At 33.8% G+C, this 19964-nt stretch overlaps 1 protein-coding gene across 2 annotated transcripts in view; it reads left to right on the forward strand.

Annotated features, from left to right (window-relative positions):
- LOC149083237 (MFS-type transporter SLC18B1-like) overlaps nt 1–18637 on the forward strand; it is a 201983-nt gene extending 183346 nt beyond the window's left edge. Inside the window, exons 15-16 of one of the 2 annotated variants that reach the window (XR_016193225.1) lie at nt 3389–8908; nt 18475–18637. The gene's annotated coding sequence lies outside the window, so the exon portion shown is untranslated. Of the gene's footprint in view, nt 1–3388; nt 13585–18474 lie in introns of those variants that run through there. The other variant, XM_089236451.1, reaches the window with a different exon arrangement.
- Nucleotides 18638–19964: the final 1327 nt, after the last annotated feature.

Consider the following 19964-nt stretch of genomic DNA (forward strand, 5'->3'; position numbering starts at 1 on the left):
TGAAGGCACACTAACATTTTCCCCTATTGATAAGTGATCTACACAGCCACTTTAGTAATCTCTAAATGTCCCACAGATCCTTCAAGTAATCTGGAAATGTGTCCAGGCCGCTTAAGTGCTCTGGAATTATGCCACGCATCACTCAAGTGATCCGTAATTATATGCCGTGGATCTCTTAAATAATCTGAGAATGTGCCGCGGGTAACTTGAGTGATGTAGAACCGTACTGGGGGCCACTTAAGTGCTCTAAAACTATGCCACATGTCACTCAAGGGATCTAAATGTGTTACGAATCGCTTAAGTGTTCTGGAACTGTGTCCCGGGTCATTTAAGTCATCTGAAAATGTGCCATGGGCCACTTAAATGCTCTGGAATTGTACCACCGGTCACTTAAGCGATCTATAAATGTGATGCTTAGTTCATTTTTACAAAATTAGGTTTGAGGAGGGCATGCTGCATCAGATAATCCCCTAGGCCATAATTTGGTCTGTGGGCAAAGGGCCTTTATGCGATTTACCAGATATGGCTTAGAGAGTGGTTCGCAATGAATGTATTGAAGATAAATTTTTTGAGTTCATAGCCTTCAAATAGCATTTAAATTAACAGAAATTGATTATAATAATATATAAAAGTATTTTCTTCTGAAATTTCAATTTCAAAAAAAATATTTTTTTGTGTTAAAAAAATAAATTTTTGATCATGGGGGGGGGGGGGGGCACAAGCCCCCTATGCCCCTGTGTATGTCTCTGATTCCACCAATATGCATTAGGATTCAGAGAGGCAGAGCTGATGACAAAATTTTGCTGACAAGGGAGGTCAAAAACGGCTAAAAATTTGCTGACATAATATTTGAACGGCCCGTAGCATAACACAGTATTCTTGGGATTTTACCCCTATCTTGCCAAGTATTTAACAAATCAGAATTTTTGTATGAAATGCTCAATCTATGTATATTAGGTCTAAGAACAAACACATAAAATCAAGGGGGAAAAAATACTAAAACTGTAATAGCTAATTAATTACAGGCAGTCTTAAACATAGGACAACGGTAAATGTCTTTAACTAAATCAGTTTCCCAAACTTTCTGTTCTACACCCCATCTACAGAAATTTTTTTGTTCTCATCTCCCCCAACTTAATTCAACCCATAAGATCCTATGTTATACCCAGGTCTATTACTGCCTCTCTGGACCATACCATGGAAGGGAAGAAAAAATAATAAGCACAAGCCTGTGTCACATATTTTGCAAATTATTGTTGGATTTAGCACTGCAGTTCTTTAATTTGCAACATTGTTATTGCCCATTGGGACTTTTTTGATGGCATGTTCATTTTGAAGTTTCAATCATAAAATCAGCATTTTGTTGCATTGCTTCTAATTTACTAGATGAGACACTCCTTGGAACTGATATCCCTAGAAAGGTGATTGTTGCTGCTCATCAAAATTCTACTTCACCACACATCAACTCCAGCCACATCGCTGTACGCAATTTACTGCTATTTACGAGTTGGGTTGGAAATAAAGGCACCATCTATCAGTGCCTGCCTCAAGCTCATTAGGGAAAAATACCTAATCTATATTCTTCCCACAGTTCAAACTTGGGACCTGACGGCAACCTTCATTGTGGTAGGCAAGAATCTTACCACCATGCCACTCAGGCGCTTCATCAAAATTCTAAAAGATTTAATGCATCTTTGTCAACATGATTTATACTCTTTCAAAGTAAAAAAATTCAAGGACATTCATATCATGGTTGATAAAACTTGACCTTTGATAAGCGGGGCCCCCAAGCCAGACTTTTCACAGGCCCTTCTATAGGAATTTATGTCATGAAAAAACAAAATATGATTGTATTTGTCCCGGACCCAGGGCTGGAGCCCTGTTAGTTCTACACTCATGGGAGCCATGGTTTTAGGCCAGGTTACCCTGGGACAAACCTGATTTTTTTAAGTATAGGGCCACACACCGTTTACCGTACAAAAATGTGTGTGACCATACGTCCCACTTTTAAAGAAACTCCCATATTTTGTTCCAGAGTTATTTTACACAGTACCCCCCCCCCCCCAAATAAACTGTAGCAGGACACCTAGACTGGGACCTTTCCCCTATTTGCAGCCCTGCTTGTTAGCACTACCCTTGTAGGGGGCCATGGGCATCAAAATGCACACTCTCCTCCTTTGGATGAGTAAATTCTGGTTTTTGGTATTATGGTCTATAGTAAGCTTATTCTGTTCTCTCATTTTTTTCTAACACATCCATCTTCAAAGTATGGCTTAAAAGTGTCATGCAAGTTTTTACTTTTGCTAATTTTTAAATTTTTGGTGTATAACTAAAGCATTACACAGAAACAGACTTCACATTAAGGCACGGATCATGCAATGGAATCATTCGCAATTGGTTGTTCAGTAATTTGTACTGTGTTGTGAACAATTCTTGAGCTGTTTTCACTGGACCCACCTGGAATCGGTTTTTTTCAACGAACACAAAGGAAAGAAAGGAAAACAAAGAAAGTTTGTGTACCCATGAGCGGATTAGAACTGCTGCAAGGGGTTGTGCGTTTCAAAATCGGCACGCTTGTGTATACATGCCTTTAGGTTCACGTGTGCACACATATTCAGGCATGTACCAATTTGTTAGAGATTCTGTAGAGGAATGTGTACACGGTGCGTGTGCCATAGCTGCCAAGTCTCCCAAATTTTCCAGGAGTCTCCCAAATTTTAGCTTCATCTCTCAGTCTCCTGAAAAGTTTTTAAATCTCCCGAATTTTTACAAAAATCACAAAGAATTTCTAATTGTCCCTAAAAATTCCCTACGTCATTCAAAAAGAATCTTCACTTCTAAAAGCAATCCCTAAGGAATTTCTTGTGGGGCAAAAAGTCTTGCCTCTGTTTTTTTCCCCCTTTCAAAATGCCATCACACATCATAAATGGGGGTGGGGGAATAGTGGGAAATTCCTTTTTTAAGGAAGTTTTACAAATCCTCTGATGGTAACAAGAAAAGTTGTTTGTCTTATCGTGCAGGGAAATAGCTTAGCAGCCAATAGTCCTGGATAATAATTGAAGATTATAGTTACGCACATGTGGTTGAAACTTCCTCTTTTGTTGAAGTTACGTACATGCAATAACAGAGCATGAATACTGATAAACAAAAAAAAAATATTCAATCCATTTTAAAGATACACTTATTCCGATGAATTTCCTTTCATCAAACGTACCAGAAAAGGCAGACTTTTTCTTTTTGTACAGGTTGTATTAAGGACAGAGAGGGAGATATCACGTGATCCAAAAAGGTTCATTGAAGAAAACCTGGGCAGCACTGGGTATTATAGCTAGTTGTAAAATATTTTTTCTCATTTTCTATTTATTCAATTTTCATCTTTTATTTTCAGAGTATCAAGCTTTCATGGAGCATCCTGCCTATATCTTGTCTATGAATTAAAAATTCTGCATAGGAAATTCAGTTTTGAAAAAATTTCTTTTTCATATTTTACATAATACAATGGGCATTTCAAAAGTGCGGGTCATTTGACTTTTTAAAAAGAATAAAAAATTTGATTTAAATATGTAAGCGCAGTATGCTCAAGTTATTCTTTTCGCATGTTACTGTAATATTTTCAATGGTATATTATCATTATTTTATTTTGTGTGACAATGAGTAGTTATGATCATCAGAAATTATGTTCCCTTCAACTGAGAAGGAAGGCTGCAGCCAGGAGTTTGGTGTTCTGGTCTGTCTGCCCGCCCCCCAAATGTTGTAAAATGACTAATATGTGGAGGGCTCAGAAGCCAATCGGTGTAAGTCAATAAACATTAAAATTGAGGTAAAAGGATCTTTTTATTCTGTGGTCAGTATATGTGGCGCTATCTGCTGTTGCAATAGTGACTTGAATGCTTCAGCAACTGAAAATTTTAACAATGAAAAGGCACTTGCAATATGAAAGTCATTTTCAGAAAATTGACTTACACTGATTAGCTTCTGAGCCCTTCATATACGAAATTATATGGTTAAGCCTATGGTTTGTCCATTTAGTGCCCCTTCCAAAAGAAATTTCTGGCTATGGCCCTGTTGAGAATTCTCTTTGGTGATCAGAGATTTGTGCAGAAATACAAAATTCAGCAAATCTAATGAAAATCAAATAAAAATCATAAAAACATGTTTCTGGTTCAACTTGTATGCACATGTTTCTGGCGAAAAAGGTATGCTTTTGGAAAACATCAAGGGACATTGAACAACCCTAACATCACAAGTTGACAGAGAAACACTTTCAAAATTGTGTAATTCTCAGAAAAATACATAATCAATTCTCAAAAAGTTGCAATTTTCAAACACTGCTGAACTGACTGGAGATTTTATACCAAGCATTTGAAAAAGGCTTGTTCTATGTCAAAGGTTCTCAACAGGGGTGTCGTTTGGATAGGAAGACAATTAGCTAATTATTTTTATATTATATGCAGAATAATTCTGTAAAGGGGTCTATGGCTTTCATCTTATTGGCACATGGGGGTGTGTGGGACATAAAAGGTTATGAACTCCTGTTCTATGGTATTGAAAAGAGTTGAAAAAGTGATAACTGTGGGTAAAAAAAATAGAATATGTATGTGTGCTTGAAACAATCAATACATTTGTTGTTATGACTGGGAATCAATTAAAATGAAATTTTCATAATTTTCAATGTCAATCATCCACAACATATGAAATGTTGAGTGCTATCATAATATTAATTAATAGGTATAAACAGTCAAACCTCGTTACTGCGTCACCCGGTTAACACGTCACTCCGCTTACCAGGTCACTTTTTGGAAGTCCCAATTGTCCTCAGGCAGGAATTGGCACAGCTAGGGCTTACTCCGTCTAACGAGTCACTCCCCTTACTAAGTCATATTTTTGCTCTCCCAAGAGTGACTCATTAACGAGGTTTGACTGTATTATCAATTGATACCTATGTATAAGAGTTCATGTTTATATTAGAAAAATTTGATTTGTTAAAGCTTCACTCTTCATAATTTTTCTTTTACAATTTTATTTATAAAAATATAGTTTATAAGTAGAATAAATCAGTTCAACCAAAATAAATAGAGTTAATTTGCAAACTTTCAGTTTAGTCCAGGCGATTGTGAACCCTGAGAAAATTGCAACAGGAGCTTTTAAATTGCTTTTTAAACAGTAATCAGTACTGAACAACATATCCAAAATCGGACAATGGGAACATGCCTAAAAACAAACTTTGAAATGGCGGATCAGTTTTCTCTATTTAATGAGTCAGCGATCAATATGATAACCTTGTCGTACCTTAACCACATGTTGGAAAAAGAAAAAAAGAGGAGAAATAAAAAAAAATTTAAAAAGAAAAAGTATAAGCGATAATATAGATAAGTTTTTTAGAGTTCTTTTTTGCTCTTTCATGTATATAGCAGAAAGATGCGTTATAAGAAAAGGAGGGAAAGAAAAGACAATTTTTCTGCAGATAATAGAGAATCATGATTATATATATATATATATAGTTGCTATAAAGCTATGTGATGGTGAAGAGAAAAGAAAGAAAATACAGAGAGAACTTGTTTGAATTTATTCCACTGGAGTTTGGACATAATTTGGACATGCCCATGATCCCAAAGAAATTAAGGCAAAGGCAACTTGCTGTACACTTTGAGTGGAAATGTATTGCTTTATTTTCACAACTTAAAATTTAATTATCTTGAAACAGTACACACACAAAAGTCCATTGTGCTTAAAATATTTTTTTCTTTCGAATTCAAATAGTTTAATATTATCACACAAATACAGCAATATGAAAAGAGAGAAAAAAAATTTACCAGTAGTCAAGAAAGATGACCGGATGAAAGAAGAAACGAAAGAAAGATAATTACATAAATGACCCAGTGTGAAGCAAAACAACTTTAATTAATCATTTTCATCAGATTCATAGTTAGAAGTGAGGTACAATGGTATAATTATTCATTCATTACACTTCAATCACTTTCAATCACTATGATTTGAGAAAAAAGCATTACACAGAAACAAACTTCAATGGAAGGTTCACTATACGTACACACAACCAAGGAAGGAAGGCTCACTATACGTGTACCAATTCATTAGAAGTTCCACAGAGGAATATGGACAAGGTGCATGTCTGGTTTAGTAGTAGTAGTTAGAAGTAAGGTTGCGGTTTTTGCATCCATTGATTTGGCACACCCCACAAGCCTTTTTTTTTCAAACGAGTTCAACTCTGGTCTATCGCCATAGGCAATTTACTACCTAGTGAGTTGTTGTGGAAGTGTAAGTGTGTGTACCTAATAGTCTGAGTGCGTACCCAGTGTTTTGTCTGATTTTTCAGTGCTGTCATCTATATTTCAGAAGTGAAGTGTAATTACTTAATACTTGTACTATTTGTAGGCCTGTAGCTCTCTGTGGCTAGACTAACGGGAAGATCGGCTCAAAGTTGGGAACCACGAAAAACCAACTTCATCCGACCACAACTGTGGTAACGGTGGGGCTCGAGCTTGGGTCCCTGCGTTGTGAGTCCGTCAGTTTGATTGCTATGATATTTTGTGGAAGAATCTGTTGGGGACAGACATTCAGGTGTAACAAATGATTTTGCTGTGGCTACCTTCCCTACCAGCAGTTGGTGATGTAGTTTGTCTGAGGATTCCAGTGACTGTTTTTGTGGCAGTGATAAAACAAAAACAACATTGTTTTTCTCCCAGCGACAGCGATATCAGAATGTAGGCATGAATTGGAACAAAATGTTTTTGCAACGTAACAGAGCTCTGTCTCCTTCATTAGTTTGATATACTGATGATTTCCCAATCAAAAAATTCTGGATGCAGTATCGGAGCAGGTGAAAGCATGCAGAATCAGAAGCAGGTTGCAGTTTTCATGACCTAATACAGAGTGTATACTAAGAATATCACATAATAGATTGGAAGTTGATCTTTTTCTTATATCATTGCAATAGTACAGCTTGAATCCTTTATCCTTTGTGTGGTAAAGAAGCAGAATCAGCAAACCAGTGTCTTCTCTCTATTACAGTGTATGCACATGTTCTGACGAAGAGACTACTACTACTAAGCCATACGTGCACTTCATCCATATTTCTCTGCAAAAATTCTAATGAATTGGTACATATTGGAATGTGTGTGTCCATGTTGTGAACCTAATGTAAAGTTTGTTTCTGTGTAATGCTTTTCATGTGTAGTGCTGCCATCAACACTACACATGACAAGCATTACAAGAATGCTGAAGATGAGACTGCAGCTTGAACAATGCAGACATCAGCATTGCCATCTGCGTTGTGAGCAATACATCCTTGTTTCTTCAGAAGTTCACCTACGAGGTAAATCATAGCTTGTTCTTTTGTTGGCCAGAACTGTCTTTTTTCTGGCAAACTGCATGCATGGGCTGAAATTAATATCTCTACTGGTCTTTGTGTAGCATTGTCTGAGAGTCAAATCCTTGATTGTCGGGGATGTGACAATGTAGCCATAGAAAACAATGGTAGGTTTTCCACATATTTTAAGAATTAAATCACCATAAGACAATGCAATGTTTTCATATGTGTCGTTGTCACTCCACGAAATGCGATGTAAGAAAGATAGACGTATTACAGAAATCTCGTGAAAGATGAGGTATGATTTTTATGGATCAAAATAAAGTAAACTAGATTTGTTAATTCCACTCCTCTTATTTAATTTATTCATAGATAATAGCATAAGATTTTTAGGGCAAGGCAACATAAATGCACACCATTAAATTTCTCTTATTTTACTTCGTGATGCTAACTTTTTTATTAATATTGAATTTTTAATGAATCCCAAATTATCATTTTCAATCAGTCAAATTTTTCATTTCTTCTGGAGTTATTTTTTAAATTAATTTCTATTTTTTATTGATTTTTTTTCTACTTTTAGTGGCATTTTTGTGTAGATATTCATTTGCGCATATAGCCCAACCAGTGTTTTTGAAGCAGTGAAAATTTAACTTTTTTCTCAACTAGCCTTCTGTTATGTAATGTCAGTGCTTTTTTTATCAGTAAATGTCTTCCTAAACAAAACATGAACACTTATTCCAGCAATTGCAACTACATCGCTTTTACGGCAATGACTGGCTTCATGTATATACCATCTGCTGCATTTTGCGAAACTTTAACTTTGTCAACTTCATTGTCTAATTTTTGTTCACAAATCACACAAATATCAGTACTGTTCATTTTTATACACAGGAAATTAGTGTTATGATGCTATAAATGCACACAAAAAAAATCAGAAAAACTCACAAGAGTATTGAAAACACTACCTAACATGAAGCATCACTGCCCATTATTTTAGCTCTGTTTACATGGGAATGAAAAAAATCTTTTTTTTTTACTTGGAAATAGGAAAAAATTGCAAAAGGATTATGGGAAATGAGCATGCAACCACGAAAATCCACCAATATAGGATGTAATTCTTTCTCCTTTTTTTTCTCTACGAGGGGAAAAAATTGTCTTGGTATCTTTAAGCGTGCTCATGTAAACAGGGTTTTGAAATCCATTTTTAATAATGTTCCTTTTTTCCGATTTTGGATATGTTGTTCAGTAATGATTACTGATTAAAAAAAAAACAATTTACAAGGCTTCTATTGCAATTTTGCCAGATTTAAGGCTATATTTATCTCAGTTTTCCCGACTAGTTGGAAAATTTCGAAGAATTGACTAAGTCAACCAGTGCAATCAAAATATTGTGTTTTAATAATTGATCAAATTATTTCTACTTATGACCGGTCAACTCTTTCTTTTGAAATGTCTCTTGTACTTATTATTGATTTGTTTTCCTTGTTTCTGTTTGTGTGTGCCGCTATGAGTGTGGGTAAAAGTTTTATCGCTGAAATACTATCTGTTGAAGAAAGTGTTGTAGGACTCTAAAATTTGAAGGTATGCCTTTAGAAAAAGTTTTCTAATTGAAAGATATTTATTTCTTTTGTAATTAATTATATTTCATTATTTATCAATTATTTCTAATGGTATTAGGCTTCTTTTACACTATTTTATCAACTTCAAATTATGGATAATTTTAAGCAAGATGAATGTGGGATTCGGTTGTTGCAAAAGTTCTCAGTATTTTTTTTAAGTTTTGGAGCAAAGAAAAAAAAAATTTTAAGACTATTTCTGGTATTCAAAAGATACTCTATTTTTTTTTCCTTTGAACTCTAAGCTATTTTTAAGATTTTTTTAAAATTCTATCCTTATTATTTGTGGCTTTCTCTTGCATCCCTTCAGCGAGTGATTTTTTCATTCCGAATTTTCATGGGAGTGAAACAAACAAAAGCAAGATTAGATGATGTTTGGTCAATATGGCGATAAGTATATAAGCCTGTCCAACTCATAAAATGTTTTGAACAACCAAAGAAAATGATTCAATTTCAATGTGTTACAAAAGCATGTCATTGACCAAATTTTGATCTATTCAGTTTTTCTTCAACCAGTTTCATAAAATGTTTGGGAACTGTGAATTTCAAGTGATCAATGCAGGATTTCTTTGATTTCTGTCTTTATGACACCATCATCTGCTGCAACAGGTTATCTACTCCAATTTTCATGTTCGAGACTGAAATTAGTAGATTTAAAACTTTGCAAAATTGTCATATCATTGGTTCACTTATAGGATCTTCTCTCCATAGACTTCATAAATATTTATTTAGGTTTGAGAGAGAGAGAGAAGCATTACTTCTTTTCATTCAGAATAATAGTTTGTTTCAATTCACAATAGGTGCTGTTTTCAGAGGATAAATATAACCACTATCAGGTTGACCATAGATCACATTTAGGTTTATTACCAAACCTTAACTCAGCAAAAAAAAACCGAAAAACACCTGTAATGTTAAAAGCCAGACTGAACACCTAACTCAGTAGAATTTCAATTTTCAAATCTCGACTCCAAAATATATATATATACAGTAAAACCTCAATAACTTGTCACCTCATTTTATCGAAAAATTACGATGGATTAAACAGAGTGAGACTACTTAAGCACAGTGCCGTCAGTTTCAATGCATGATATTGTGAAAACCGTATAGATTTAAAGTAACATAATATTTATTAAAATATTAATTCAAATTACAATATTAATAAAATTTATAGATATACTGGTACAGTTTGATTTATACTAGTAATTTTTAATTTAGACTAATCAGAGCAACTGCTAGATTAGTTAGCTTTTCTTCACAACAGAACTACTGCACATTAATTTTACATATACATGAAATTTAATCTTACGGCCATATTCACCGCCAAAGTTTAAACTATCACAGGTTAAAGGATTAGCGATCTACACGGATTGGTTAAAATACTCAATTTAATCAATCTGTTTTGATCTTCAATCCTTTCACTTTCGATTTTAGTTTAAACTGTGTTGGTGAATACGGTAGTTAGTGTTTTAGTTCTTTATCAGTAGTTCATGAAACAACTACACGGTAATCTTGGTAAAATTTATCAAGATAATCTTTCACATGCTAACTTCAAGGTAATATCGAACACAGGGTCCACTTTGAGGGACATGTGGAGGGCCTGGGGTAGGGAAAAGCACACATTAGAAGATCTCAACTTTGGAAAAAATGTCTGGTTTTTCAACAAATATAATTTGTTCAAATTTGAAGCTCTAAATGCAAAAAACATATCTAGCTCGAACAGTCCTTAATGTTTCAAAAACTTTAGTCGACAAATGAACTTCCCCAGCGTAACTTTTGTTACCCGAACTGTTCCGTTTTGGAACATAAGGCTTTTATGGTGACTTTTAATCATGGCAATGTTTTTAACAAGCTATTTTCTTAAAGGAAGCCATAGAAATCATTTGTTCCTCTATCTCAAACTTTTTCCTGGTGGCGAGTTAACCGAAATTAGCGACGAGTAAACAAGGGTTTAATAACATTGTTGTCTATGAAAGCTAGACAGGCCTGAAGAAAAACGACGACTTAACCGAAGTGATGCCTTAACGAGGTTTTACTGTATATATATAGTAGCAGCTGAAACATGGTCAGCAGAAAATTGTTTAAATTTTTGGAACAACCTGATATCTCTCTTGTTTTCAAAAAGTTTTCGTGAATAAAACAGATTTTTTCCTTTCTCTTCAGCAATTTAAAAGTAAAAAATAGTGAAAATCGTGAATGTCCATATCAGTGTTTCAAAAGTGTGGGTGATGACCCCCAGAGGCTCGTGAGAGATTCTCCAAAGTAAAAAAGTCTGAATAAGAAAACATTTTAAATTTCTTTCAATGTAAAAATATGAAAAAAAGTATGCAAAAATATAATAAAACTAAAAATGTCGCAACTCAGCTGAACAGCTACTTACCATTTACATGCGTCATATAATGTAATTATATCAAATAGTCCAAGTGTTCAGTAAGCAGCAGATCAAGTTAGTATTTATACAGGAGGATTCAGAAAGAATCAACCAATTTTAAAATACTTTTATATATTTTTGCAAATTAAAAACACAACTTTGGCCAAAGTCTTATTTTCAGAAATAATTCTGAGTTTGGCCAGCCTATTTGCAAAATGCCTAGAGATGACTGTCCAAAGTTCGATGCGCTGATATAAAACAGTCCGGTAGGCACCATTTTTTTTCATCCCCAATGTGTGATACATGGCTATATATAGTAGTTGTATTGGATTAGCTTCGTTTGAGAAGGGGGAAAATAAAGGGGAAAGTTTTGATAGAAAAAACTATCCTATAATAATATAGACAGTTTTTCCCATCAAATTTTGAAGAAAAAATTATCACAACATCATGACTGTCGCTTGATGGGTTGCTATGGTTAATATGGGCATAATTATCACAAAAAAATGCTCCAAATTGTGATGACCGCGAATCATGTCTTTTGTGTTATCGACTTCATCCAAGGATCTTCAGCCACTTCTCTAACTGGCTGGGCAAAGTTCCAAATTCTGACATTGGCTAATTTCTTTGTAAATTGACCTGGCCAATTTCGGACCTTGGCAGTAACATATACGCAGTTGCCTATTATGGGAAAGTTGATGAATTCTGATGGTCTCTGTTCACATAATTTATAAAATATAATTAATATAATAATAAATATAATATATAATATAATTTTATATAATAATCATAATTATATAAAAAATTGTTGTTGCTTTTTCAAGACGAGAAGCAGATGTCTTGCATTATTATATTGTGCTCAGGGGGCATACCCAGGACCTACCTGGGAGGGGGGGGGGCACGTTTCATTGATTTAAAAAAAAAAAACATTTCTTGGGAGCATCTCCAGATTTCTGGATTCCAAAAATTAGCACATCTGCATCCTATATAAATAAATATTTTATTCAAAAAATGATAATTCAAACCTTTGTTTTTTTAGTGAGCAGCAAGTATTAACAGGCGCAATAAAAAGGGAGTGATAATACTTAACTGTTATTTTTTGAAATTTTAGTCATTTTTTCTTAATAGCTGTGAGATCAGTAACAATATATATAACATGGCATTTTTCAAGTTTATTTAAGAATGATAATTTGAACTGAAAGAGGGGAAAAAAAAGAAGTATGTATCTCATAAATAATTTTTGCATGCATTCATTCAAAAACTGCTTCATTGAATTCTTAATATTCCATCTGTGGTCAAGTTCATTTATAGACTGATTAGATCAGATTACTCATGAGATATCTTTAAACATTTTTCTATGCTTCAAGTTAGAACAAAAACTTCAACTTTAAATATTTAAAATTTTTGCTAGAGAAATATTGAACTGAACTTATTTAGTTAATCAATAATGTATTTATCAGGGTACTTCAAATCTATTATACATTACCCAGTAGTTAATAGATAGACATTTACATTACAGTGGAACCTTGACGTACAAGATCAATTTTTTCCTTAAAATTACAATATATATGTATCACACAGTCTTGAATTAAGCTCATCTTTTAAAAAAATGGAAAAATCCCATCAATCCATCCCACATTCCATAAATATTAATATTTGAGTAAAAACCAATAACCATTATTTACTATGCAAAATAAAAGTGCTGCAATATGCAAAGAAATCTGTTTACTAGATTTATTAAATAAAGTATGCACTCAACAGTATTGTTGGTTTTGACTTTTTTCAAGATGCTCAAAATTTAGTGTATCAAATAAGCTTTTTCCTTATATTTTTAATGCTTGTTGGTCTACTATTTCCTTGCAAGTATTTCAAAAAGAATTTAAAAAATTTTAGTGAATATTTTGCAATTGTAACCAGTTGCTTTCAAGATGAGACACTCGTAGGTAAAGGTACCACTGTATTATCATGATACTACATCACTTATTATTTTGTTTCATTCTGCTTTAATGATGTCTCCTTTGATTGTAGTATTAATTTTTTCATTTTTATTTTCTCACCAACTTCAGATTGAAATTGTTTTCAGTGTGTTTGTCAACAAATTATCTCATAAATCATTCATTTGGTTATTACTTAGATTTTCAAGAATATTTAAGATTATCCAACAAATGTTGTTACGTTTTTATGGGATTTTTTTTTTGTTTTGTTATTTGGATGTTTTTATCATAGAGTATTCTCAGTGTTTCAATTGTTATTTATTCAAATTCTGTCATTTTTTTCTAGGGATTAAATATTTATTTATTTAAATTTGCTTTCTGAGTTTTTGTACTGTTTTTTTGTTTATTTCTTTGCATTGTATGTTGTTTCTGGATTTTATGAGCATGATTAAGTTTTTTATAAAAAAAAAAAACGTTCACTAATACTTTTAAATATTTGAAATGACATTTTCATTTTTCTTATGACCAATAACAAAACCTGAAATGATATGAATGAAAGGTGGCTGAGGTTATTGAATTTATGTTCCCATAAAATTTACATCACCATCAACCATTTTTAATGTGCTACTGGATGTAGTCCTCCTCTAAAATTTCCTATTCTCTGATGCTTTTGCCCTCCAGCAAATTCTAGCCATTTTTTTTAATCTCCTACCTCCATATTGAGAAGAGAGGGGCGCCTTGTTGAATGAGAATATTTATGGTCAATCTGTTGTCCAATGTGTCCCTACTTTCATTTCAAATATTTCATTTTCTCCATGACATCATGTACCTTTGTTTGGTTTCTTATCCAGTGATTTATTTTCTATCTCTCCTTGTAATACCTAACATGCATCTGTCCATGCCAAATTTATATAACAGAGTCAAAAGTGAATTTTCTGATACAATGAACCAAGGTTTGGTACAATCAACATAACTATAAGGAGAAATTCTATGGATCAGTTCCTCTGCCCACTGAAAGGTGAAAAAGTGATTGATACATATATACTATAGGTGGATACAGCTTCCCCCTCCTCCTCCCGTTCACTAAAAATTAATAATAGTATATGTGGGAGGGTGGATATGGACACACATAATCACCTTTCATTCTTCTATTCACTATACACTCCCTCAGCGATCGATTTCCCCCCATTTATACTTTGTGTAACGGCGGGGGTCCTGCAAAACCCCAACTACACTTTTTTCTAATATAAGATGACTCAATATTTTCATCTGCGCCCAGGGGCCTTAACTGACCTTAATCTGTCTCTGAGTGTACATACGTGAATGAATGGGGGGGGGGGGGAAATCACCAAAGGTGTTTATAGTGAAACTTCGCCCTCCCAACTATGCAACATCTGTCACCGTGGAAGAAGCCAGAGTTTTGCAACCATTGAGACACAGTGTCCGTCTCAATTGATACAGCTGTAACTTTTTAAAAAATTTAATTTTCATATTTTTTCTACATATAGGGGTAATAAAGGCTCTGTATAATATATTTTTCTATGAAAATTTTTTTTCCTCCTGTGAATTTAATGCGGGGTTAAAAGGATTAAATCAGTATTTCCCAAATTTATTCAGCTCACTCTCTTTTTAAATACAAATTTTCTCATCGCCCCCTCTGGAAGTGACATTAAAAATCCACACAAAAAAATTTAAAGATGCAGTGATGAATTTTCAATTTTTTTGCATTAATATGTTTTCCTGCAACAGGGTGGTGTAAAAAGGGTTAAAAATTCAAAAACAATTATAGTAATTGATGACTTTTCTTTCCGAGCTCACCTCAGCATAATATCCGGAAAATAACTGTATCCTAGATATCTCTGGCTGAGAAAAAAGCCATCTATATCTCTCTAAACCGTCCCACCCGGGGGCCATTTCCTGAAGTTAAGAGAGGCTACTAATGCCTCTACTTCAGCGCCTCACGACACAGTGCGTGAAATTAGGAAGGCAGATTCATGTGTCTCCAGTGGTGTAGATGGTAGCATGCTTGCCCGGTATGCAAGAGGGCCTGGGTTCGAGTCCCGGCGGAGACGTGATGACTTTTCTTTCCGAGCTCACCTCAGCATAATAGCCGGAAAATAACTGTTTCCTAGATATCTCTGGCTGAGAAAAAAGCCATCTATATCTCTCTAAATTATAGTAAAGTTTTAAAAAGATTACAGTAAACTTCATTACAAACATAAAAAATTAAATTTGTGAATTATAAAATTGTAATTCACAAAACATGCACATATTTTCATTCATTGCAGTCCAAGTAATATTCACATCACACAAAAGATATCTATTATTGTAATAATGAAATTGTTTTTAAAAAAAATAGACAACTACAAATAGCAATCTTAATGGAAAGGGTGCACATGATGTGCCATCAATATTTGTTAATGCTGGACTATATTACTAAGCAGTATTCTTAAATCCCCACTATTAAATATTTGTAGATGATTTCAATTTGTCGAAAGATTTGTGACTACATTGAAACATCTCTGAAAATTTTGTGCTACATTAGAACTTCTCAATAATGAACACTCACGGGACCGAAAATTTTCTCCGCTAACGAGGAGTGTCCATTGATGGATAATAAAATAATCAATCACATATCTGGAGCCCCCTTGACGTAATTCAAAAAGTGTTCAGTAACGGGAGGTATCCATTATGGGAGGTTCCGCTGTATATCCCATAAAGTTCAGATACAGTATTTGCTTTTGCAACGAGGAAAATGAATAGCCATCTTCAAATTTGAACTTCAGGCCCTCTTTTAATGCTATTTCTATTAATTTTTCTTGTAAATGTGATTATTGTTATTGTTGAAGATTGAAAAAAATGTTTTGAAAATTATTTTCATTCATTACAGATTGTAAGGATCTCTTGAGAATACGTGATGATTACATATAAAGAAATAGATATTCTTTTAATCGTCCTCTCCCCCCCCCCCCCCCATTGTCAACTGCACGTTACACATTCCTGAAACAATTTAAACCAGATTTAACATTTACCTACTCCTATGAAATCACATATCCGGAAATTTTATTTTACACGAAAATATTCCCAGCGACGCATTTTGGACTTGAGGGTTCTATTTTCACATTGACCCTAGTAAGGTGTTAATGAGTGGAGCTCTGGTGAATGCATACCTTCATTGATGATAAAATTTGGTCAATCCTCCTTACTCGAGTTCGAACAAAGCCACTTGAACCTGGCTCAATTCAAAACTTTTTTTTAATGGAATTGATGCAAACTACTCAGTGATTTTGATTTTATAGTGACTGTCTTAGAAATACGTGGACATGGCTATCCAATTAGAATTAGCGTTGTAACACACTAGATCCTGTTCACACTCTCTCAAGCATGAGGCGGCAACCAAATTTGCTTGGCAATCTGCTGCTTTATGACGTTCCCCTTATCAGAGATCAACTCTGATGATATGAGTGGATCTCAACATCCGAAACGAAAATGTTCGTTTCAGTGAATGGTAGCAGTTGACTGCGTGCACTTTAGATATTTGTGCATATGTATGGTATGGAACAGTGATATCTAAGGAATAATGCAGCAAGAATATAATCAGAAAAATCTTTCTTCAAATCAGTAATAAAGGAAAAATTGAATGTTTGCATGGTGGTTATGAAACTCTCTATGAAATTTCCGCTGAAGAATTCAATAATGTTATCAGACCTGCCAACTCTCCCGATTTTTCATCCTTCCTCCCGCTCTCCGGATTTGTTAAAATTTCTTCGGATTTTGGCAGAAAATTAGATTTTACGCGAGCTTTCACGTTGTCGTGGCGTCAATAATTACCATCGTCGTTAGGGAAAACATCCATAAAGGACAACCGTAGTCATTTCCATTGAGCAGCCGTAAGAAAAAGTCTCTGTGACCGCATTTAAGCAACTGGCAAAGACGCGACTTTGTTTTCGTAGCATTTATCGGCAATCATTTATCAGGGGGAAGCCCTTGGTTGCCGAAATTCCTGTATAATCCTCGTTGTATTCCATTAACACGTTTTTCCGTCCGCAGCTTTGTAATTTGAATTTTTTTAAATCGTTTCTTCCGATTAAACATCTTTGGAAAGAAAATATAAAACTTTAAGCTATATACAGCTAAATATAAAGCCTTTAAGAATTCATATACCCAAGATTATCAATCAATGATAGCATCCACGAAAGAAAACACACACTTTATAAACAGTATGTAGATGTGATTTCTCTATTCTGCATGGGAAGACTGACATGGAATTATATTCTTCTCAGGGTCTCAGGGGCAATGCAGAACCTGCCTTGAGGGGGGGGGGGGGATGTAACTTTTTCTTAATTTATTAAAAAAAATTTTTTTTGTGAACTTTTTTTTGATCGAGTCTATGAGTGTCGGGGGAGGGGGGGGGGGGTACCCTCCTCGGGAGAATCTCCGGATTTCAAAAGTTGGCACGTCTGTGTTATATTGAGATCGTTGCATGCAACGAGAGTGCTTGGTGAGAAATGCATTCGAGTACATTTACATTTAGTAAGAAAATATATTCAAACAACCTTCTCATAGTTAATTATTTTGGTGTTTGATTTTTTTTAGTTGTTAATATTTATGTTAGTATTTTATTTATTTCGTAGTATGATTATTTTACTTTCATTTTTTTTTTGCTTCATTTTATTAATCATTTAATATATTTTATTTTTATTCTTACTATCATTATGTTAATTTTATTGTTAGTTTTTCATTTATTTATTATTTATTCAATTTTTTTCATGTCTTTATCTAATCTATTAGATTTTTATTGTCTTTGTTATTTTATTTGTATTATAATTTTATTTCCTTTATTTTTAATTATTCAAAATTTTAATATTAGTTTTATTCGTTTTTTTGATATTTTTTAAATTCTTTATTTCATTTACTCATCGTAATTATTTTATCTATTTGATTTTTATTACCTTTGTGTAATCATTTTATTTTCATTGTTAGTTTTTTTTCACTCGTTTATTTGTTTACTATTACTATTTCACGTGTTTCATTTTTACATTAATATAAATAAAATAACAAAAGTAATGAATTATTTTTAATCGTAAAAAGTTATTTATTTCTGTAATTATATCTTATTTTTATTGTTTTGGAGACATTTCGATTATTTTTTTTTATATAAAACGTCATTTTAATTTTATAAAATTGGTTTTAAATCGTTTTTTTTAATTTTAATTCTCTATTTTGCTATAGTGTTTCTTCTTTTAAAACGATTCAGCGTTAACGGCAATACAGTAGATTGTAAAAGATCGACAGCGAATTCGAAAGAAAATTGTATGGTGAGAAGCATGTTGGAAAAAAGTTATAACGACTGACAACGCAAACTAATTACTGGGACAAGTCGGAGATAAATAGAAGTTTGAATTGTAAATAAATTTGATACTTAACTTTGATTTTTCTTTTTTATATACATTGTTTTAGGGTACGTTTGAAATCATGATACTATAATAAATTTGGAAAAAAGGAACTACTAAAATTTTCGGATCCTTTCCTTGCAGGGATGCCTTCATAGATCACGCATTTGGCAAAGGAAGGAAGTAAGGAATTCTTTTTAAAAAAGGAAAGCTAATACAGAAAACATCTAAAATCGATGTAATTGAACACTATCAACTAGAGGGATTACTAAGGGAATACGAATATATCAGCGAATATATATATATATAGCAGTGATGACAAGGGGTTAAAGACATGCTTTAAAGTCGTAACATAACGTCGTCAAAACACACATCATTGGGGAAAAAATAAGAGACGGGAAGTGCCGAGATAAGGTGAGAATCATGGAGGAAAGAATACAAGGAGGTGACATCAGGCACGAAAATTGAAGCCGTTGTGGCAACCCTATGGGCTGACAAGTAAGGGGCTGTTCAAGTATTACGTAAGCAAATTTTTTAGCCATTTTTGACCCCCCCCCCGTTGCCAGCAAAATTTCGTCATCAGCTCTGTCCTTCTGAATCCTAACTCATATTTTCATTAAGTGTTGTTGATGACGTAAGCATTATCCAACCCCCCCCCTCCCCCCATGTCATCAAATCGGAAATCCCCCCCCCCCCCATCGATGATGACGTAATACTTGAACGGCCCCTATGCCCAAACAAACCGCTCTTTTCCCTATACTTAACGTGTTTTGCCGGATCGAATTCTTTTAAAATATTAATAACTAAACAAATTTAAGCACCATGACTGTTTAATGCGTCTTCAGGTAATCTATATAATCCGATAATAGGGAAATATAAAATCTTATTCTTATATAAGAGAGGAGAGGGGTTGTTATATTTTTAATTTATTTTTAAAAGGGGAAGATCATTTTTCACTCTTAACTCGTCATAAGTTTTATTAGTTCAGTGCCTTCAATTTATTTTAAAAATTGTGATCACATTAATGTCTATGGGAATATGATTAATTAAAATAATATGAAACTCCAATGAAATGCAATTTTCATAATTTTTTCTTTTAACTGTTTATTTTGCCTTTTTGTTTCATTCATCATTATGATAGATCCGGGATATTTCGAAAGTGTTTGAGGCCAGTGGGCGCTCGTCTTAATCTTTACATGAGGAATTTTGATTTCTGAATAAATTCTGAGGTGCTCGAGCACCTACTGACAGGGCCGTAGCTAGGATTTTTGCCACCCGGGGCAAACAGCATTTTGCCGTCCCCGTGCCCCAAAGTACTGGAAGTGCTTG

This window comes from Pholcus phalangioides, unplaced genomic scaffold (assembly GCF_987345545.1).
Source record: "Pholcus phalangioides strain wild (caught in Gottingen) unplaced genomic scaffold, Ppha-v1.0 ptg000009l_1, whole genome shotgun sequence".
Taxonomy (NCBI): domain Eukaryota; kingdom Metazoa; phylum Arthropoda; class Arachnida; order Araneae; family Pholcidae; genus Pholcus; species Pholcus phalangioides.